At 37.4% G+C, this 23,730-nt stretch overlaps 1 pseudogene across 1 annotated transcript; it reads right to left on the minus strand.

Annotated features, from left to right (window-relative positions):
- Positions 1-5,344: 5,344 nt before the first annotated feature.
- On the minus strand, positions 5,345-22,405 carry LOC149539184 (putative 1-deoxy-D-xylulose-5-phosphate synthase, chloroplastic; annotated as a pseudogene). The gene is made up of 9 exons (XR_016356170.1): positions 22,137-22,405; positions 10,446-10,610; positions 9,274-9,424; positions 8,899-9,170; positions 7,608-7,881; positions 6,946-7,259; positions 6,557-6,838; positions 5,876-6,160; positions 5,345-5,712 (listed from the first exon to the last, which is right to left on the minus strand). The product of XR_016356170.1 is annotated as a putative 1-deoxy-D-xylulose-5-phosphate synthase, chloroplastic (transcript).
- Between the last annotated feature and the right edge of the window lie 1,325 nt (positions 22,406-23,730).

A 23,730-nucleotide genomic window follows, 5' to 3' on the forward strand; every position in this document is an offset into this window, starting at 1 on the left:
GGGTGATACCAAATTATCAGGGAGTCAAACAAGCTCTATTTTCTCTCCTAGCTGATAAAGTCCTAGGGTCAGATGGTTTTCCTACTTTCTTCTTCTAGGTTTATTGGGAGGTGGTTAAGGTGGATGTTGTTAAGGCAGTGTAGGAATTTTTTGGAGCCAAGAATCTTTTGAAAGAACTCAACTCCACCTTTTTTGTTCTTATCCCCAAAATCCCTAGGGTGGATACTATGGACCAATTCAGGCCCATTAGTCTCTGCAATTCATTCTACAAGATCATTTCAAAAGTTTTGAAGACCAAAATCCTCAAAGTTCTTCCTTTGACCATTTCTCACAGTAGATGGGCTTTGTCCCTGGCAAACAAATCCTAGATTCTATTATGATGATTCATGAAGTCATTCATTCATTGGAGGCTGGGAAGAGGGAGGGCCTTCTCCTCAAATTGGATCTCTCCAAAGCTTACGACTAGGTAGATTGGACATTCCTTCGTTTAGTTCTCCAGGCTTTTGGCTTTGATCATTAGGTATGTAAACTCATCTCCCAACTTGTTTCTACCTCTTCGCTAGCTATCATGATTAATGGGGCTCCATCTAATTTCTTCAAACCATCAAGAGGGTTAAGGTAGGGAGATCCCCTGCCTCCCATCCTTTTCATTATCATGGCTGAGTGTATAGGGAGATCAATTCAGAAAAAAAAGATAGGATGCTATTATTATGGGAGGAGAAGCTTTAGTTCAGGAGGCTAAATCGATGAAGAGATTACTAGAATTGTATATTGGGGGAATAGGCCAGCTAATTAATTGGGCAAAAAGCTCAGTTTTCTTTATCAACACCCCTATTGATAGACAAAGGAAGATTACTGGTATTCTTGGGTGTGGGGTGGGAAACCTATCTTCGAGCTATCTTGGTCTTCCATTGGGGACTAAGCTGCCAGACTTTTTCTAGAATGGGATTATTGATACGTTTAGTAAGAAGCTGGCAAGATGAAAAGGTACCACCCTCAGCCAAGCTAGAAAATGTCTTCTAGTGAAGTCCACTCTTTAGAATCTTCCAACGTATGTCTTGAGCCTCTTTGGGATTCTGATAAAACATGTTGACAAAATGGAAAAGATCCAGAGAGATTTTCTGTGGTTTGGCCTAGAGGAACATAAAAGATACCCTCTAGTGGCCTGGGATAATGTACGTCTTCCCAAGTGCTATGGAGGGTTGGAAATCAGAAAACTTAGGCATCTCAATAATGCACTTCTAGCTGAGGACTATTTTATAAGCCACACCTCTTGGGAAGCCAATGGGGCCACTGATGCTATGGCCAACGTAGTTGTGGCGTGTCACAGTTTGCAAAAATGGAATGAAAACTTGTAGGTATGGTGTATATTTAATAGTACTGGGGAATGGAGGAACATTTTGGTGGAGAAGTATATTAGGAGGCCATCTCTAAGGTATTTACTAAATGACTTTGACATCCTGAATGGTTTGATTATTTGGAATGGGATCTTAAAGGCAAGAACCCTAGCTAACTCTAAGGCCAAATGGAAAGTGGGAAATAGAGAGAACATCCTCTTCTAGCATGATAATTGGCTAATTCAAGGGCCTCTCATTAATAACCCTACTTATGATAATTGGGCCAATACCTATATAAGGTTGTTCGAAATGAAAGTAAGAGACTATAGAATAGACTAGGGATGGAGAGACCTATCTTTGATTTTGAATGATCTTAAGCCAATAATGGTGATACTAAATTCTTTGGTTTTGAATAATAATAAGGATGAACTAATATGGGAGGGTAATCCTAGTCGATCATACTCGGTGGCATTAGGGTACAACTCCCTTTGGAGCCTAAAGGAGAAACCTCTTTGGGCTAAGGCTTGGTTGCCTGGCCTTACCCCTAAAATTAACATTTTCTTCTTGTTGATGCTTTAAGATAAAATTCTTACTTTGGATAATTTGGCCAAAAAAGATCATTATATCCCTAATAGATGTATTCTTTGTAAGCATCACTTGGAGATGGTTAATCAAATTTTAATCCATTGCCCTTATTAAATGAAGGTATGGGAATATCTCACCATGAACTATGGGGTAAGCTAGTGCAAGCCAAGAAACGTTTTGGACTTCTTTTGTCAATGGGATAGCATGCAATAAAGGCACAAAATCAAATAGTATTAGCTTATGGACTTTGCCCCACTTCTACTAAAGAGTTTGGAAGGAGAGAAACAATCAAATTTTTAGAGATAGGGAGGCTCCTTCTTATGTGCTTGTGGATAAAATCAATAGCACTATGAGAGAAAATTTTGTTATAAGGAAGGGGGGAGATATTGATGAAGGAGGTAAGAGTAAGGAAAGGGAAAAGGATAGGAGATTGAAAAGAAAGGAGGTGAAGTGGAAACTCCCTCCTGAAGGATGGCATAAAGCCAATTTCGATGGAGCGGCTAAAGGTAACCCTGGTCCTTCAAGATGCAGGGGCATTGTTAGAAATAGCCATGGTGTGGACATTGCTACTCTTTCCTATCCCTTGGGAAATCAGACAAACCACTATGCGGAAGCCAATGCTGCTCTCCACATTGCTAAATTGGCTTTGGAGATAGGAGTCAAAAACCTATGGCTGGAAGGGGATTCATACAATATCATTAGATGCATAAAAGGAGTTCTCCATGTTGGATACAATTGTCTAAATTGTGTGTTGTCTTTGATGTTACACAAATCTCATATTAGTTGGCAGTCAATGCTTACTGAGCTCACTTGGTCAGCAAGGCAATTTTTCTTATCTACCGAGCATTCCTTGAAATTACTTTATGAAGGTAGTGTCTACCTAGTTCACTCGAGCGTCAAATGAAATTATGGTAGAAAGCAGCGTCAATTGAGTTCTCATAGTTAACAAATAAAAGTTGGTCAAAATCAGTGTTCATTGAGTTCACTCAGTTGCCAAAGGATTTTGCAAGGTCGCAGTGTTAACCAAGCTTCTCTTGGTTAACATAGGAAATCATTTTAGGATCAGTGCTTACCGAGTAGGGTTGGCCAATGAAGGATTTTGTTGATTTGGAATATGAAGTTTAATTATTTCAAGTATTGATTCCAACTAACTGTGGTAATGATTATTGGTCATTGCAAGTTGTAATTGAGTTGACTTGATAATCTGAATGATATAAATATAAGGTCAAGTTAAGATTCTAAAGTATGTGAGAGTATGCAAGTGTTTTGATTGATTGAGAAGGCAAGAGTGTGAGCGAACTTGAAGGATGGTCGGATATCCTTGTGGAGAAGCGAAGTAATATTCGATCAAGAAGGATCTAGCATGAAGCATAACAGAGATCTGTAATGAGTAATTCAGTTGCATCTCATTCAAGTCATTTCATTGTCACTTTCTTACTGTTGTAGCAGTGATTCCAAAATAATTGAAAAAAGGTTTTAGTTCTTTTCGAGAAAAAAGCCAAAAAAATGCAGAAGATAATAAAATTTATTCGCAACATGAAAATGTATCATAACTTATGAATCAATATGAAAAAATGGAAACAACCAAAAGGAAAAGTGAATGATATAGAGTAAAACTAATTGTCATAGCTAGAAATTGTAGAGTTGAAGCCAACGATAATTTGAAGGGGAAATTCAAACAAATCAAATGAAGCCAACTTAGATTGTATTGAGGATTAGAGTCTATTGAATGCTTTTTTAGAGATTTTTTTTTGAAGATATGATAATTTGAACCTTTATTATTGGAAGTTTGTGCATTAAAGATTAGAGGATTTTCATAATTCAAACTGATTTCTAGTTAAGAATTTGTGCTTTTTATGATATGTTTTTTTCTTAATATTTGATAGTATTGAAAAATAAGCATATATAGTGAAATTTGCTATTTGAAGAATGAACAAGATTTGGTATAAATTCAATATAAGTTGTTGTTTGAAAATAGTTCAAGAGTTTGTGATCTTACTAATTATATTTTTTTAGAGTTATAAGACAACTTAATGAAACAATATGCATTAACCATTTTCCCAATAATTAAATAAATTAGACTTTAAAAGTTTAAAGTATTAATAATCTAATAAAATAAAAAAGTCCACTTTAGAACGACACCTTTTTGAAGATTACAAGACTTCTTGATAGAGTTCCACCTACTTTAAGAATTGTTTTTCAAAAGATAACTTCTTAAAACTATATAATTCCTTTTGCCAATTACATTTTTTTTTCGTTAAATGTAAATCATAAAAGGGTTTGTTAAAATATTAAGATTTGCATTTCACTAAAGCCAGTTTCATTTTTGTAAGTTGGTAGTTCAAGGTTTATATGACTATTATTTGCATTTTTTACTGCACAAATGCGGATCCTCTTTGAATATTTATATTAATTCTCTTTCTCAATTGTCATCACATTAATTAACTTGGCCCTTAACAGCAGTGCCTGAAAATATTTTGACTCCAGAAAAAGAGATAAACATTTCAAGTTGTCTGTAGAGCAATCTTGTGACAACAGACAGCAAAGTGTAGTGTAGTCCAGAGCCTAGAATTTATGATGATGATGGTGACAACTACTTATAATTTCCTTTAGGTCGAATTAGTCTGTAAAGCCTTATAAATTCTATGGTAAAAATTCTAAGAAGATGTTCAGAGGAACCTTGAAATAGGAGCTTGCAGAAACATAACTATAAAACACATGCAACTATGAACAAGAATGATAGTGCAGCTGATTATGGTGTTCCTTTACTTTTTATTACTTCGTTACTTTGCACTAAGTAGTCTGTTTATGGTTAAACTTTAGACACATGCTCTGATCATTCACGTTGTGTTTCATTCCATGTTAACTGAATGAAGAATAACGTATTTACCTGCAGAGGGAATTTGATAAAATCTTTTATATACTTGTTCTGATTCTGCATCAATACTAATGACAAGCAAACTTTCAATTGTCTTGTTCCAATAAAGGCCATGTCTTCAGAGCAATGCTTATTCACAGGTTCAAAATGCACAGGTGATAAGACTATCAAAAGAAGATATCCATTATTAACAACTGCCGCCCACTTCTTCTCTGAAGAGATAAGAGGAGATTTCTTGATAAAAAAATCAAAGAAACGCTGCCATGGTTTTAACTTTTATGCAACTAGAAGTCTAAAAGTCTAGAACAATGTTTTTTCCTTTCTCCATAGTGTTGAAACTTTTACTATAGTTAAAACAATAGACTTGCGATTGGCTAGAATACAATGAACAGATCTCTTGCAGACTGTTAAAATACAATAAGGGGCTAGGAATATTTGGTGGAAGATCAATATTCGTTCCATCAGGATCTTAGGCCTTCTAATCAAGCCACTCTTAAATATTGTATATTAAGAGAAAAATTAAGTTTGGAAGAAAAAGTCAATATTAGTTATTTAACATTTTTTATTCAGGAATTAAGCTTTAGTGTGTAATGTTTAAGCCGTCTGCTCCAAATGTTATAGATAAGGACAACACTTTTTTTTTAATAAAATACACTACTTTACATTAGTTTTAACGAGCCCTGAGTAATGCGACATGCATTTCTATGAAGAGCAGCTTCAAATATGTCAAGCTCAAATTGGGATGCCCAATACTTAGCATTATTTAGACATCATTTGCAGAGCGTCTCTTGTTCTCCCCAAAATAGTCAACACAGATGCTGCAACATGAGATGATGTCAACCTAGCTTCAATCATTTGATCAATTAGAGCTCCTTGCTCAATGTAGTGGTCTGGAAGAACCATTGGTCTCCACTGCAAAAGCATCACAAAAGTGCATTTAAAACTCAACAGTTGAGGTATTGAAGCATAACTAACACAATCCAGTTTAAGACAACACTTCCTCCAAAATCAGTCCTGATTAAAATTTTTTGAAAATGGATGAAGGAACCATTCTTAAGGACCAAAATGAAACTACCTTAAGCTTCCTGTCCAAGAGCCCGTCTAGAGCTAAAAACTGAGCAACATGAGATCCAAAACCACCTATTGTTCCTTCTTCAACTGTTATTAATACTTCATGTTCTTTTGCAAGAGATTGAATTAGATCACGATCAAGTGGTTTGCAAAATCTAGCATCTACAACTGTCACTGGTAAGCATTGCTCTTCCAACAAAGCACTTGCAGCAAGGCAACTCTGAACAATAGTGCCATAACGTAGAAGTGCTACCCGATCACCTTCTTTTAAAATTCTACCTTTCCCCACCTGCAAACATGTGATTAGAATCGGTAACAAACAAAGACAACAAAAGAATCACTTTTTCTTGATTATATGAATTCATATCGTAATATTGCTATCCGGATTCAATTGTGTAATTTTTTGAGTCAAGCTCATTGGCTCATATTTCATGATAGTGGTTCACATGAACCTATCTCTCACAAGAATGAATAGAACACTTAGCACTCATTGGATCTAGGTGATGCTCATGGAGGTGAGGCACTGGGACTTCCCAGGAGGTCACCCATCCTAGTACTACTCCAGTTCAAGTGTGCTTAACTACAAAGTTCCTTCCATAGTTAAGCCCACTTTGCTTGCAACCCCATTTGCAAAACCTTCAACAAATGTTGTGCCTTATGAAAATGTTAATGATCAGAATCCCACCTCTAATGGCACTCCCTTGTTACCAGGTAGCAATGGCACACCTACCCCATTGCCACATGGATATCGGAAGCAACTAGGCTGATCATCTAGAGCAGCTGCAGTTGCTACCATGTGAAACAATTCAGCCTCATCAGAAGGTGCCATGACTACCATGTTTGGAAGGCAAGCCAAATAAGTCACATCAAATGCTCCACAATGAGTTCGGCCATCTGCTTCAACAAGCCCTGCTCTATCCACCCCAAATCTCACAGGCAATTTTTGTAGGTCTACATCATGTATAACCTGCCAAGCGCTCACAAATGTAAGATATTTCTGCAATGATAACAAATTGCAAGGATATATACTCAGAGAAAGACAGAGGAAATGAGTTGTCACTTATTCAGAAGAACCTGATCATAGGCCTGCTGCAGAAAAGAAGAGTTTATAGCACAGAAAGGTTTCAGGCCTTCACAAGCTAACCCTGTGGCAAATGTCACAGCATGTTGTTCTGCTATGCCAACATCAAAGCATCTGGTTGGAAAACGTATTAAAAACATATTTTAATTTAACCCAGTGCCACCTCCCATTGCTGCATGTATCCCCACAATATTATCATCAACTTCAGCTTCTTCAATCAAGGCCTCAGCAAAGTAAGTTGTGTAGGGTTGTGTTGCAGCCTTCCCCTTGAATTGCTTGCCAGTGGCAGGATCAAACTTGGTAACAACTACAAGAGATTTCCACAATTCATATTAGATGCTGAATTTCTTTTCTGGGATTTATTGTGCAATAGTTTTTAGCATCAACGTTCAAATCATTCTACATGATCCATCATCAGGATGCACGAGAGCAAGCAATTGAAAAAGTGATGGATCATGATGATAGATCATGTACTATGATCCAAAACGTTGATGCTGAAAACCTTCACACAATCGATCTCAGAAGAGAAATGAAGCAACTATAAGAAAATAAAAAATGGATCAGATCGAAATCCTTCACAGTTGTGCCACTAAAAGAAATGCATTCAAAACAAGTCACTTTCTAAGGAGCCTGCAAATATGATTGTATGTTATACCATGGTACTTGTCAGGCGCACGTTCTGCATATGGGTAACCTCGGCCTCTCTCTGTAGCTATATGGATCAACACTGGGCTGGTTGTGTGTGTTGATTTGACTTCTCAGAGGGTAGTGGTCAGATCATCAACGTTGTGACCATCAACTGGACCTATGTAATAAAGCCCCAGCTCGTCAAATAGTGTGGAACGAGAACCACTTATCATACATCGTGTATACTCATCCACTTTTGCTGCCAGTTCATGCATTGGACCACCAAGTTGTTTTGTCACACCCTACCACAACACATATCAAGCATGACAGATCAAAGAAGCAATGCAGTTATTTAAGTTGACTATTTGTTCAAATTGTTAATTGGGCTTAGTATTTCAAGGTAATGTAGAGGATGTTATATATATATATATATACATACACACACACATATATATACACACACTCTCTGAATTGGGAACATTAAGGTGGCACGGGTACATGTACCCAGACCCCTGGTATACATACTGGGTACTGGTACACATATCCCATATCAGGTACTTGCTTGGGTATGTACCCTGCAGCCGGTAACACCGCGTCTGGTCACAAACATTTCCCCCTTGCAAAACATTGAAAAAACTACCAAATAGATTAAGATGCTTGATTTTTGTTTCAGTTTTTCATTTGCATATCAGCTTGCTGATTATCAAGCTTAATTCAGTATGTAATCCATTTGAAACTTTGATACAATATTGGCAAACAGTAAACTATTAAACGTTCTCTGATTTTCAAAGTTCAAGTTAGAATTAGAAGTTTATCATTTGCAATATGATTTATGATCTTCTTGTTCATATTTAATGTTTGCCTTCTTCGTTATCGGCATTTACATTGACTCATGACTCACATTTTCAGATTTCTTGTTTTGAAAGCTTAATCTCATGACTCATTAGTCATTACTCATATTTTCACATTTTTGATAATATATCAAAATTATATTAAAAAAATTTAAGCATATCCACATACCCCATCTACTATCTTGAAAAATAGTCATACCCGTATCCAAAGTACCCATGTACCCCCGTAACTGTCCAACCTTGCTAAAAATATAGCTCACTCTCCTGCCTTAAGGAATGTGATTTAGTTCATTTTTCATAGGGTTTTAGAGGAGTGTTGAGTTTTTAATGGGTAAAAAATCAGAACATTATCTCTTTAACAAAAAATTGTCTCTTAATGAACTTTACAAAGAATGGTATATTCTGCTATTGCCTACTTCTATATGGATATGAACATTCAAGAGTGCTGCCCTTGAATTGTGTGTTTACCTTTGCAACCTCTCTCAGTTCACACAAAGGCCTCCTCGATTGCAGCCTACTGAGTGCATTGCTGAGGGAACCAACTGGGGATGTAGGACCATCAAGATTTGCTGTTGGGAGGGAAACTTGTTTATTGTCATTCAGGATAACTATCATGTTTGAGTCCAAATATCCAGCATTGTTCATAGCTTCAAAGGATTGCCCTGCTGTCATGGCTCCATCTCCTATGACAGAAATCACATGATTCTTTCTTCCTTTCAAGTCACGACCAAAAGCCATACCTGCATGCAATACAACAGTTACTATCAAAGCTCCCTACTTTAAAGCTCCTCATATATACAAGTTTATCAAGTCTATATAGCTCATCAATGATCATAACCTAACCTAGTCCAGCAGATATACTAGTCGAGCTGTGACCGACACCAAAAGAGTCATATTCACTCTCTGCCCGTTTTGTAAAACCCAAGAGACCATTGGTTTGTCTCAATGTGGACATCTTATTTCTTCTACCAGTAAGAATCTTGTGAGGATAAGCCTGTAGAAATGCATAATGCGCTGTCAACTTTCAATGACACAATTATTGACAAATTTGATACTTTTGGTGGTATCTGTAAAGTGTTTCATAGCAATATTACACTTTGTCACATAGTTCTCCAAACTTGAGTCAAACACAATAGACTCCAACATATCACCCAATAATAGAAATATTATGTACACGAAAAGGGATAACTATAAATGTTATCTTTCCATAACAAACTTTAAAACCAACTTTGCCAGAGTAAGAGCAAACAACAGAAAAAACATCCAACTTTGCCAGAGTAGGAGCAAACAGCAGAAAAATATCTCAACTTATAAACTTTTGGCTCCAATACTAATGTAAAATATATGTATCGATATGGTGCACGGAAAAATATTGAAATAGACTCTCATTCTGATGATGGATCATGTAATGTGATCTGAAACATTAATAAGTTGAAAAATACACACAATCCAATTTCTATTAGAAATAAAAGTCCAGATGAATCAGACAAATCCAGCAAATTGATTAATCCAGACCTGGCAGGATTTGAAACAAACCCATCCACAGATTTTGTCACTACACCAAAAATAGAACAAATTCTTGGTCTTAAGTCACTGTTTTTGTGTCTAGCTGCCAACTACAAAAACCAATTTTAAATGAAGTAGCAGGTGATGATACATAAGTCAAAGACAAAATTACATGAGACAAAGACAAAATCAAGGGGCTCTTGAATTTCTTATCCAATCCATATAGGAGGGCCTTTCATCTAAGCTGCTATGCAGATGTAGTAGAAAAGTAAACATAACTGCAAAAGTTGTCTTTCCAGAGAAAAGGCCCATAATAATGGTTCACTCGCATAAGAAAACTTTCCTCTTCCTAATGTTATTGTTAGCTACTGTTAGCTGAAGTTATCTTATAGAACATGAAATCTCTTGTCTCCAACCTATCGTGTTATCTCTTGTTTCCAAACACAAATAAAATATGTTATAAAGAAGCTGCAAATGCCAAAGTCATAAATATGTAGACGATGAGTTACCTGATGGCCAACATCCCACAGTATCTTATCCTCAGGAGCATCAAAAACATAATGAAGGACAACTGTGAGCTCAATGACACCAAAGCTGGCTCCAAGATGCCCACCAGTCCTTGAAATGTGAAAGATTACATCAGAACGAAGTTCATCTGCCAGTTGCTTGAGCTCCTACAAATCATTAGGCAATAATTTTATCAGTGCATATAAAGTTTAAACCTTACACTTGAATATGATATAGATAAATAATCATTGAGCTGGCATTCTGGGCTCAGAACCCTAGCTCCAATAAGTTGCAATAAAAGGTTAGGCAATGAACTAAACAGTGGATGAATTAAAGAAAAAAATCCTGAAATTATCATACAATCAAGATAGACCCACAAGTTAAAAAGAGCATCAAGGTTGTTGGTAAACAGATTTGTTACTGTAGAATAATTTTCAAAACTAACTCTGCTTTCCTTGTGAATAGTGACAAATGTGCCAACAGTTGGAGAGACTGCAACCAATCACTATCAGATTGCAATCTTCCTCTGCATTTGAGAGGGGCAGCTCCCTCGTATGATAGGTGTATTTGGTATTTTTGTGTTCTTCTCACCTGAAAGTACAAAAAGGACAAACATAAAACTAAACAAGATAAACCATAGAAACCCCAATGATAGACATACAAATACCAAATGGGATCTCACAACGGATAACAGATGAAAAAGGGGTTATTTAGCACAAAATGCAATGATGACAAAAATTGGATAGTAGACCCTACCATACGAAAAAAATAAACTACCCTAGCACATCCACATCAAGATATCATGAGATAAATGTTTTTCATCATATCAATTGCATAAATTAGAAAGGCCATATGATTGCACCATTAGACAAGGGTCTACCTACTCAACATATGAGAAGTAAGCAAAAATAATTGGTAAACACATTCAAGACATATGACTAAATGCATTCATGTTATTTCTTTAAAGATATACAACTTCAAAGACAATTATGTACTTAATGCAAGCTCAAAAAAAATTGTCCAGAGTTTTCCCCTTTTCAAAAGTCCCCCTTTTTTGCTTCACATTGGCCTTGTATTTATAAGCTTACAAGATAACCTCCTTGTGACTACCCATTTCAGGTTAGTAACCCCCAAATTAGAGTCTGGAAGTTATTCGTGTATTTTCCAACCAACTCTTAACTTTTACAAAATTAAAGCTAAAATCCTGACTATTACAAAATAAAAGTCAAAATCCTAACTTATGAATTAGGATGAGTGACACAAGTCAATTGCACAAAATGAGAACTTGAGATCCTGACTTTTGAAAGCACAAGGAAGTCATTGGTTTTGCTATCGTGAGCCTTGCATTTGCTTATGATCCGCATGTTACCTGTACACCGATTATTATTAGACTCCAAGGAAAGATTTTATGCCTTATGATCCAGGTATTCCTTACTTCTCCACCGCCACCTATATTAGACACCAATACTAAATTGAAATAGGAATGCCCCTTTATGAACTTGGGCCTGGTCAACAAATTTATTTGTGCACAAATGCAATAATAATGAAGGAATTTTGTCAAACCATTCAGCTGCATTGCCTGTTTCTAATATTGGGAGACATTATCAAAGGCAGCCCTCCGAACCTGCAAGTTCCATTTGACAGTTTTTGAAACTCCTTTGATTCTCATATTTTGTGTATTTCTTAAAATGAATGCGCTTCGGGACCATGCTGCTTTGAAGCATTCTGTGAATTAATTCACATGCCTTTCTCTAAGCAAGTCATTCCAGACGTAAATATTTCGCAGAAAACCTCCGTTGCGACAACAAATACTAACAAATGTCGTTCTCTATAATCATCCAGGCATTTTGTTATACATGTCGCTGCTCTCTCTCTCTCTCTCTATCAATCATTTTGATAAATGTCCATACCTTCTCTCAAAGTTCCAATTTAACGTCAACTAAGGTTCTCTTCGTATAGGTGAACCGACCCATTTTCATAGCTATACCAGCTATTAATTCAGTGACGAATAGCATTACCTGATTTCATCAAGATGACCAACTATCGAAACAACATCGATAAGATTATATAGAACTAATAACCGATTTCATTTAGACATTGAAAATTTGACACAAGGCATCTTGTAATGCCTCAAACATGAAGTCTATACTTATAGTTTATTTCACATCGCACTGTTCATTCTTGAGCATTGTGTCAAACATTTAACATGTTCTGATGTCCAAATGATGATCCCAAACTCCCCATCGATGCTCACACATTTTGGCACGCAGGAAAGAAGAATGTTTCAGCGGTACCTTTCTCAACACTTATTCCCCTATCACCGCAGCTCCTTTATGATAAATCGGAGACTCCTTTCCAATTACATACATGACTTTGAAACTACAATTTTTTTCTCACCAATGATCTGCAATCAAAAACTTCGCATGTGGTATGTTATTGTTCAGACATTTCGTCAAACAGTTGTGCGCCCCTCCTTTTGTCCAAGGCGTAACACCAATAATTCGGAACCATCCCTCTTTGATATTCAGTCGCTGCAATTCGTTCCTTGGCTCTAGTTCGGAAGCTAGCGATGAAGGTTGTCTGTCGACATATCTTCTAATGGTTCGGATTCCCTCACCAATGACCATTGATTCTGCGAGTATAAACATTCAGTCAAACTATTCGCTGACCATGTGTAATGGACACCCTTGGATGTCCCAAAAACCAAATTGCTGAAAGGAATTATGTCAAACAGTTTGCATTCAACTTCTTAAAACCCCTTATAACTCTGGAGATCAAACGTTTATTTGTTTGTTGTGTTTCGTGCATGGAATTGGTATCATACAACATAAACAAGAAAGAAACTACAATAATATGCAAAGTGGAAATGAACTGCTGCTAATAAATTGTTATTTTCAGAATTCATAAAACCAAATACATGGCAGATTTATCAACTCACTAATTACTTCAGCAATATTGTCATAATACTCCAGCCCATGCTTACGAACTTGTTGCTACAATACTTTGTCCTCCAATCAGTCCACTACCTTCATAATACCATTCCCTCCAAGCGGCATAAGCGTTGGACAAGAAGTGAAGAAGATATGAGCAAAATATCAAATCTGCCTGTAGCCGAAAATGCGACTAAACTGCCTAATAATGAAGCCAATAACAAAGAATTCCAAAGGCCAAACCCCAAGGGAATGACGTCTAGAATGTTACAAGAGAGGATAGACATCCTCAAATGCCAAGAACAGAGCTGCAACTCACACACCAATTTCTTCTCATATTCAACCTGTCTAATGAAGCTACAAATGCTTCTTTTTATTCTATTCCCACGGGTCCGCTCAACTCATATGGGCAATGTGGGATAAAGATGTGTAATATAAAACATATATTAAAATACCCCTTATGTCTCCCTTGGGTACACATCACCATAAAATAAATATTAAAGTAACACTTTAATATTTTACAATTAAATTAGACGTTACTTTAATAAAACTTCAGGCATTGAAATGTATTAGCAATCGGACTCCAAATAATGCGAGTGATAGCTCATCGGAAAGCTCTCACTGAGGAGTATCGAATCCAATCACCAAAATTGACCTGCACTGTATCCTGCCGACTTACTAAAAATAGTAAGTATGCCTGAAACTGAGTAAATCAACTTCGTTTTGGCCCAAACTGGAAATGACTAGACCAAAACACTCCAAGATCCTATTAAACCCTTCGTTAGCCCTCGGGACCATGTAGAACAAGGCTAACGCACACACACTTGGTCAACTGCTAAAATGGGGACATTACAGTCCGCCCCCCTTGAAATTGCTTGTCCTCAAGCAATCTCAGTCCAGCCTGCTGAATAACCTGCTCACTCTCCCATGTAGAATCTTCCTCCGGCAGATCTTTCCATCTAACCAAATACTCCTTCACTATCCTATTTCTAAGCTTCCTCTCTCTGGTATCCAGAATAGCCTCAGGTACTAACACAAGCTTCCCCTCCTCATCCAAAAGGGGTAAATCTACAGAAGGCACTACACTCTGACCAATGGCTTTCTTAAGCCTAGACACATGAAACACATTGTGCACTCGATTGCCCTCTGGAAGCTCAAGCTCATAGGCGACTTTGCCCACTTTGCGAATCACCCTATAGGGACCATAAAATCTAGGTTTCAACTTTTCAGCTCCACTCTTCTTGAGCGATGACTGTCTATATGGTTGTAGCCTCAAGTAAACCATATCCCCTACCTCGAAACTGCGCTCTATTCGGTGCTGATCAGCATACAATTTCTGTTGATTCTGGGCCTGTTGTATATTCTCTTTGAGCACTTTCAGGATGTCCTGACTATCCTGCAATAAGTTTTTGGCTTTGGACACTCTACTGTCCCCCAAAACTAAATCCATGAAGCTAGGTGCTTCATAACCATAGAGTGCCATGAAAGGAGTCATCTTGATGGACATATGATAAGTGGTGTTATAACAATACTCTCCCATATGCAACCATCTGATCCAAGCCTTTTGTTGTGTAGTTACATAGTTCCTCAAATATCCTTCCGCCCATTTATTCACAATCTCTGTTTGCCTATCTGTTTGCGGATGATAACTAGTGCTAGGTGTAAGATCTGTACCACACAACCTAAACAACTCTTGCCAAAAAACACTCATAAACTTACTATCCCGGTCGCTGACAATGAATCTGGGCAACCCATGTAACCTGAATATCTCTTTAAAGAAAAGATCTGCCACCTGTGCTGCTGTGTAAGTGGACGGAATAGCAATGAAGTGAGCAAACTTCGTCAAGCGGTCCACCACCACATAGATGCAATCCCTTCCCTGCACTCGTGGTAAACCAGTGATGAAGTCCATCGAAATACTTTCCCATTTCCTATCAGGAATGGGCAAGGGCTGTAATAAACCTGCAGGAAATGTGTGTTCTCCCTTATTCTGTTGACAAACCACACACTCCCTGACATACCTCTGAACATCATCCTTGAGCCCTTTCCATCAAAACCGCTCTCGGATCTGCCTGTAGGTCTTGAAGACCCCCGGATGTCCAGCTGTGGGTGCATCATGAAATGCCTTCAGTATCGCCTCTCTCAAATGTGATGACGGAATCAAATAAACCCTGTCCTGAACTCTGATCAATCCATCTATCACCTCATAGCGATCATCCTGTATGGTACCTGAAATCAATCCAGAAGCCCAAGCATCTCCGACATACTCTGCTATAATCCGATCTCTCCAATCTCCTGAAATCTCTACCAGAGCACATAAGTGAGGTCTCCGAGATAAGGCATCAGCCACCACATTTTTCTTACCTTTGACAAACTCTATGTCAAAGTCATAAGCCTGCAATTTAGTCACCCATTTTTGTTGCCGGTCATTAAGATCACGCTGGCTCATGAAGTATTTAATACTGTTGTGATCAGTCTTGATCACAAAACGTCCACCTACCAAATATGATCGAAATTTGGCCAATGCATGCATTATGGCCAACATCTCCCGATCATAGACAGAATAACTTTTCTCAACTCCTCGGAGCTTCCTACTCTCGAATGCAATGGGATGCTTCTCCTGCATCAATACTGCTCCAATCCCATCACCCGATGCATCACAATGAAGCTCAAAAGGCTTCGTGAAATCCGGTAGAGCTAGAACTGGACATGAAGACATTACCTGCTTGAAATGCTCAAAACACCTCTGTGCTGCCCCTGTCCACACGAAGGCTCCTTTCCTGGTAAGATCTGTCAAGGGTGTAGCAATCTGTGAGAATCCCTTAACAAACCTCCTATAAAAACCACATAAACCAAAGAATCCCTTAAGCTGTGTAAGGTTTGTGAGAGTAGGCCATTCTACAATAGCTCTAATCTTTTCGGGATCAACCCAAATGCCATCTGCACTAATGATATGCCCCAGGTAAAGGAGCTCAGTCATGCCAAACTCACATTTAGATTCTTTGGCATACAATGACTCTCTCTCTAGAATAGATAACACCTCCTCTAGATGATGTAAGTGCTCCTCCCAGGTCTTACTGAAGACCAAGATGTCATCAAAGAAGATCAAGACAAATCTCCTCAGTTGCTTCCTGAATACCTGGTTCATACAACTTTGAAATGTAGCAGGTGCATTGGTTAGACCAAATGGCATAACCATGAACTCAAAGTGGCCATAGTGACATCGGAAGGCTGTTTTCTCAATGTCCTTTGCTCTCATCCTGATCTGATGGTATCCGGATCGCAAATCAATTTTGGTGAAGAAGCATGCCCCATGCAACTCATCAATCAGCTCATCAATCTTAGGAATGGGATACCTGTTTTTAATTGTTTTCTTATTCAGTGCCCTGTAATCAATGCACATGCGCATCGTCCCATCCTTCTTCTTTACCAATACTACTGCTGAAGCAAAAGGGCTCTTACTGGGCCTGATATGCCCCATCTCCAACAAATCCTTAATCGCCTTCTCTATCTCATCCTTGTGTTTCTTAGGATGACGATAAGGAGTAATCATAACTGGTTTGGCTCCCTCCTCGAGCTCAATAACATGTTCCATCCCTCTGTCAGGAGGAACCCCATGAGGAATATCGCTAAATACTTTAGCGTGTCTATCAAGTATCTTTTGGACATCTAGTGGATGACTCTTTTCTTGTGGCTCTGGTGAAGTTGGCATAATGTGGCACTCTGCTGCCCACTCTATGTCATCATGACGAAAAAGTCTCTGCATTCTCCTCAAGGACACTACTCTGCAACCTCCATCTGAAAGCCCTCTAAGTACCACAGTTCTGCCCTCATGCTGGAATCTCATCTCCAATTTCGCTAGATTGAGTGTGAACTCAACTAGTGAAGCCATCCATGTCATGTCGAGGATGACATCATAATCTCCCATGTCCACAACATAGAACTCATCCTCCAACTCGTAGCCATCTCCAAACCTGATGCGAAGATTAGATATCTTCCGAGTGCATAATAACTTATCACCGTTAGCCACCATGACTCTAAACCCATCATGCTCCTCTGTCTATAACCCTCTCCTAGCTACCAACTGTGCATCTATGAAGTTATGTGTAGCCCCAGTGTCAATAAGAGATATCACTTTCTGCCCCTGGATAGTACCCCTGACCTTAAATGTGATTGCCTTTTGGGCCCCTGTCAAGCGTGCCAACGATCTATCATCCTTAGGAATGTTGCTCTCCTCTATAGTGTTACCCTCATCTGAATCGGAGTGCTGATCCTCCCTTTCTGACTCTGACTCTTCTGCTGAAAAATACTCCATTTGATTTGCCTTAGCCTTGAGAGAACATTTATGAGATAAGTCCCAAGGCTCTCTACAATGGAAGCACAGCTTCTTCTTTCGAAGTTCATTCAAGGTTTCATTGTCTAGTCTTTTTGATCCTTCTTTGGGTTTGCTATACTCTTTCTGAAATGATTTTTTGTCTTTGTCCTTGCGGTAGGAAGAATCTTGTTGAATGGTTTTTTCCTTTGTATACTGAAGGGGCTAAATCTCGTGTCTTTTTAATTGCTTCAGCTAACGTGAGTGGATCATGTCCCTTCACCCAACCTCGTAATGGATCAGCAAGACCATCACAAAATAACACCACCAATCTCCTAGGAGAGATATCAGTAACAAGTACAGACAAGCGCTGAAACTCGGCAATGTAAGCATCCACAGAACCTGACTGTTTTAACTGTGCTAGCTCCTTGAAATGTAACTCAGGATCCTTAGTGTCAAATCTCCCAATCAATGTTTCAGTGAATTCCTCATAGGATGTAATTTGATTATGCCCCAAAGTCACCATGCCATGATGCCACCATTCGTGTGCAACGCCATCCAAGTGCATAGCCGCATACTTGATAGCCTCCTCCTCAGGCATAGGATTTAGCTGCAAGTATGTATCTACCTTCTGCACCCAAGCTCGTGCAGTCATCTTCCCTGAAGCATCATAATAAGGTAAAGAAAGTTTTCCAACTTTCTTCCTCAGCTCAAAGTTTTGATTCCTCCCTCCTGCTTTAGGCATGTGTCTCATCCTCAAGTCCATATGATCTTTAAGAGAAATATCCGCCTGAAACTCTGGTCCACTAGCCTCCCAGTCCCTCCTGAACTGATCCTGTAACTCGGTAATCTGCGGTTCGTTTACTGGTTGAACCGGATCTCTGGGTGGAAAAGTGGGTAGAAGAGGTCTCGAGCTTGCAGTCCGTGCTGGGCGTGCAACGTGTCTAAAGTTATCAGCCTCATTCCCATTGTTGCCGTGTCCATTATTACCATTAATGTTATTCTCAGGACCATTGTTGTTGCCTTGGCCTTCATGGTTATTGTTTCCCCCGTTGTTATTGTTTCCCTCGTTGTTATTGTTTCTGTTGTTGGCATCACCTGGATTAATATTGACACCCATCTGTCTAGCCATGAGCTGCAACATCATGTCCATTCGCCTATTCTGCTCCTGCTGCATACGCTGCCCCTGCTCTAATGTATCCAGTAACTGTCGGAACAGTACCTCCCCCTGATCTAGACCAGCATTTCTGCCTCCGCCTAATTCTGTATTCCTGTCATCTCGATCACCCATATTATTGTCCTGATCACAGAATATCTCCTCTGTGTCTGTATGGTTGAATTCAATGTCCCCTTGCATGGATGTACTAGACTGTTTGCTTTGCAAGTTTGAAATCCTATTTTGTCTTGCTCTGGTATCGCGGAAATTATAAGACCCCTGTCGCATGCTCAAACATAAATGCTTAGCCTGTGTTTTTTACTTACTTTTTTCCTCTATCTGGCTGTTCCAAATTCCCTATAAGACCTCCACAGGATGGCAGGACTTATAGCTCTGATACCACTGTAATGGACACCCTTGGATGTCCCAAAAACTAAACCAAATTGCTGAAAGGAATTATGTCAAACAGTTTGCATTCAACTTCTTAAAACCCCTTATAACTCTGGAAATCAAATGTTTATTTGTTTGTTGTGTTTCGTGCATGGAATTGGTATCATACAACATAAACAAGAAAGAAACTACAATAATATGCAAAGTGGAAATGAACTGCTGCTAATAAATTGTTATTTTCAGAATTCATAAAACCAAATACATGGCAGATTTATCAACTCGCTAATTACTTCAGCAATATTGTCATAATACTCCAGCCCATGCTTAGGAACTTGCTGCTACAATACTTTGTCCTCCAATCAGTCCACTACCTTCATAATACCATTCCCTCCAAACGGCATAAGCGTCGGACAAGTAGTGAAGAAGATATGAGCAAAATATCAAATCTGCCTGTAGCCGGAAATGCGACTAAACTGCCTGATAATGAAGCCAATAACAAAGAATTCCAAAAGCCAAACCCCAAGGGAATGACGTTTAGAATGTTACAAGGAATGTTACAAGAGAGGATAGACGTCCTCAAATGCCAAGAACGGAACTACAACTCACACACCAATTTTTTCTCATATTCAACCTGTCTAATGAAGCTACAAATGCTTCCTTTTATTCTATTCCCACGGGTCCGCTCAACTCATATGGGCAATGTGGGATAAAGATGTGTAATATAAAACATATATTAAAATACCCCTTATGTCTCCCTTGGGTACACATCACCATAAAATAAATATTAAAGTAACACTTTAATATTTTACAATTAAATTAGACGTTACTTTAATAAAACTTCAGGCATTAAAATGTATTAGCAATCGGACTCTGAATAATGCGAGTGATAGCTCATCGGAAAGCTCTCACCGAGGAGTATTGAATCCAATCACCAAAATTGACCTACACTGTATCCTGCCGACTTACTAAAAACAGTAAGTATGCCTGAAAGTGAATAAATCAACTTCGTTTTGGCCCAAACTGGAAATGACTAGGCCAAAACACTCCAAGATCCGATTAAACCCTTCGTTAGCCCTCGGGACCATGTAGAACAAGGCTAACGCACACACACTTGGTCAACTGCTAAAATGGGGACATTACACCATGTCGACGATTAAACCGTGACAGAGCATTAATCCAATGTGATTCTATCAAACATGAAGCGTGCTTTCAATAGGAACCAAAACTTCTCTTGATACTTGACCGCTTTAGGTGATGCTGCAATCATTGCATTCCATGCAATCACATTACTTCCCATTTTGCATTTGAAGACAATAATCTCTGGGGAGCATTCTATCAAACAATTCACGCCTCTATGGTATTTTGCAGATTGTTTTGCAGATTATATTGAAATCTCCAACTCTGGTTTGCAAGTATACAGAGAATAAACATTTTGACATCGTTCACGAAATCCCTTGAATTTGAGGTATTTTGTCAAATAGATGAACTGCACAGTGTCTTCGAACCAGATTCAATGAAACAATATGTTGCTATTATATTGGTTGAAACTTTCGCTTTCAAATTTTGATGTTTGAGGAACGATTAACAAGAAGCACGAGAAGATGATAATAGAGGTAGATGAAGCGGGCAGATCTCATAATGAGCTAGACTCCCCTTCTCCGCTCAACAAATAGATTGGTACCGATTAATCCTGATAAACCCAGAGAGATCAAACTTTTAGTCCATATCTTGCAATGGCTGCAGTCACTTATGTCTAGATGCTCCCGTGTCTCCACATTCATATATGTAGAACAAATACAGGCATAAACCCATTGCTCGATTCCTTGGCTTCCATTGTGTTTTCTATAGTTTTCGGCTGGTACTTACCTAACTGAAAAGAGAAATTAGGGGCAAACATTTCGTGAAAGTTACAATTCTAATTTTGTAACTTTTGAGAAGTGCACTTATATTTCTGGATTCTATTGTCTAGATTTTTTTAGCGTAAAGTTTGGGATCACATTTAATGATCATATTTTTAGAATGATTGTGTAAGTGTTTTTAGTGGAGTGTGATCAGAAATATTGATGTTAACAAAAAACTTACACAATCGAAACCAGAAATATAACTAAACACATTTCAAATGGATTGTGGAAACTTATGATGTTAACTTTTGAGGAGTCAAGGTTTATTCTATCTAAAAAATTAGAAAATTGATGTTTGACTCTTTTGATGGGACTTTTTCTAACTTTCCAATTTTTTTTGATGAATAGTTACCTTTTTTATTAATAAAATATACTCAGCTTATAATTCACAAAAAAAAAAGTCGAGGGATATAAGATCACCCTGCAAAATAGTTCACTTTCAACTTTTTAAATTTTTGAATTTCAAAAATCAAAATATTTGAAAAATTCTCTAAGCATAACTTTTGATTCTAATTTTTTGAAAATTTGAAATGTAGGACAAAGCTAGTCAGAAGTTTTAAGAGTATGACATCCTAATAGATAGATAGATAGATAAAATTTTAACGTCTACGAGGCTAAAAATAGCTTATGGGACAGCAAGACAACTCAAGCAGACTTAAGTAACAATGTTCGTTGCTTGTGTAGGATGATGATGAGTCCACCCAATTGCTCAATGTACTCTTCGTTGAATAAATTATGCTTGAAATAGTAAAGCTTGAAATTTATCATTCTTTTACTTACTTTTGACCCAAGTGACAATTTTTTAAAATTTGACAAAGGTCAAAATAGAAACATATATTTTATCAATAGACTCTAGATGAAGAGTTCATGAGATGCTGTAAAGTAAAATCCACCAAAATGAAAGACAATTTCTCATGTATATTTATCTTCTCTTATTCGTAATGAAATAAAAAGAATTGCATCTTTTATCAAAACTTTTCTGCTTAACAATCTAAACCTCTTACTCGTCTCGACAGATTCTTCATATGAATTGGATATTTGGTTGTGTCCAGCAAAGGAATTGGCGGCTTCTCCGAATAGTATTCTCCATTCTCAGATGGAAGAGATGGGTACGTTTTACCCATCTGCAACAACCATGAATTGCTTATACATATCTGGCGTGCTATTCTCTTATTCATTCCCACACTGAAAAATTAGCCCATACATATCTGATGACAAATAACAATAAATAAACGAGACCTAACAAGAGCTAAATGACTAAACATTCATGCCTCAGCTGAAAGTAAATACTGTATTACCAATAGTCTACCTTAGCACAATAAATTATTGAAATATAAGCAATCAATTATGGATGAAAACTAAATTTCTACAATGGGGATGTTAAAATTGAAATGGAAAACGTTCCAGATCAAATACAATGATTAATAATAATAAGCTCGCACAAATCGAACTTGTGCCTCAAAGATCAAAAGGAAAATGTAAATGGTCAATTGTCAAATGCTTAAATCTTATCTTTAAGCTCTTTAGTCACCTATAAAGGTTCACTGTAAAAATTAGCAAGTTTTGACATACCTAGTGACATTGAAGACATTTGATGTGGACTTCACATTGCATTCACTATGCTACTTGAAATGAAAGAGAATATGTATAGAAATACAAAACATAATATGATATTATATATCAATATATATAATTTTAAATAATAGTTATATGTCAAATTTTTTTTGAAATATTAAATTTTAAATATAAATAATATAATATGTAATTTTAACTTCAAATTCTCATGTATTAAAAATTACAAAATATACTTAAAACTACATAATAAATTAGAAATAATTAAAATTAAAATATATATCAATTGTTAATTATATTTTTGATAAAATAAATACTAATTTTAAAACAATTGAAGCAAAACAAATTAACGCAATTCTATAGAGATATATCCAATAAAGTTATAATCTATTATGCCTAAAGTTGAAAGGTTGAGAAAGAGCTCGCCAAGAATCAAATCTTGTGGAGTATAAAGACTAACAATTAATCTTATATCAAATTATATTTAAGAATACTGAAATATAATATTATTAGTTAGATATTCCATAGAAATGCAATGGTAGCTGGACACTATTAGAAGTGGGCGCTGGATGCACGAAAGATTAAAAATAAATAAATAAAAGTCAAATATTATACACAACAAAAAAATTTCAAAAATTCTGTTGTTTTCGATCACAAAATATTGAAAAAAAAAAAATTTAATCATTGCATTTATATATTTTTTAAAAATTTAGTCAATAGTACAATTTGTAAAGAGGATATCCACATCCAAAGAAGTGTTAATCCAGATTTAACCAGTTAAAAACAAATTGTAAAGAAATTGTAAAGTGAATGTCAGTCAAAGTTCCTGACAATCTCTGCACAGTAACTACCTCTAAACTCCATAAAAAGTTTACTATTGGCAGTGATTTGTACATAATTTACTTGCAAAGCATCGGCAGCCTTTTACGTGGCTATGAACGAGTTTTAGCAAGGGAGACGCGTTTCAACGGCTGAAATGGTGTTCTTCCGTTGCATTTCGGCTGTTGGAACAATTGGAAGAAGCAA

This window comes from Cupressus sempervirens, chromosome 9 (assembly GCF_028749045.1).
Source record: "Cupressus sempervirens isolate cs-2001-9-10 chromosome 9, ASM2874904v1, whole genome shotgun sequence".
In the NCBI taxonomy this organism is placed as follows: Eukaryota; Viridiplantae; Streptophyta; class Pinopsida; order Cupressales; family Cupressaceae; genus Cupressus; species Cupressus sempervirens.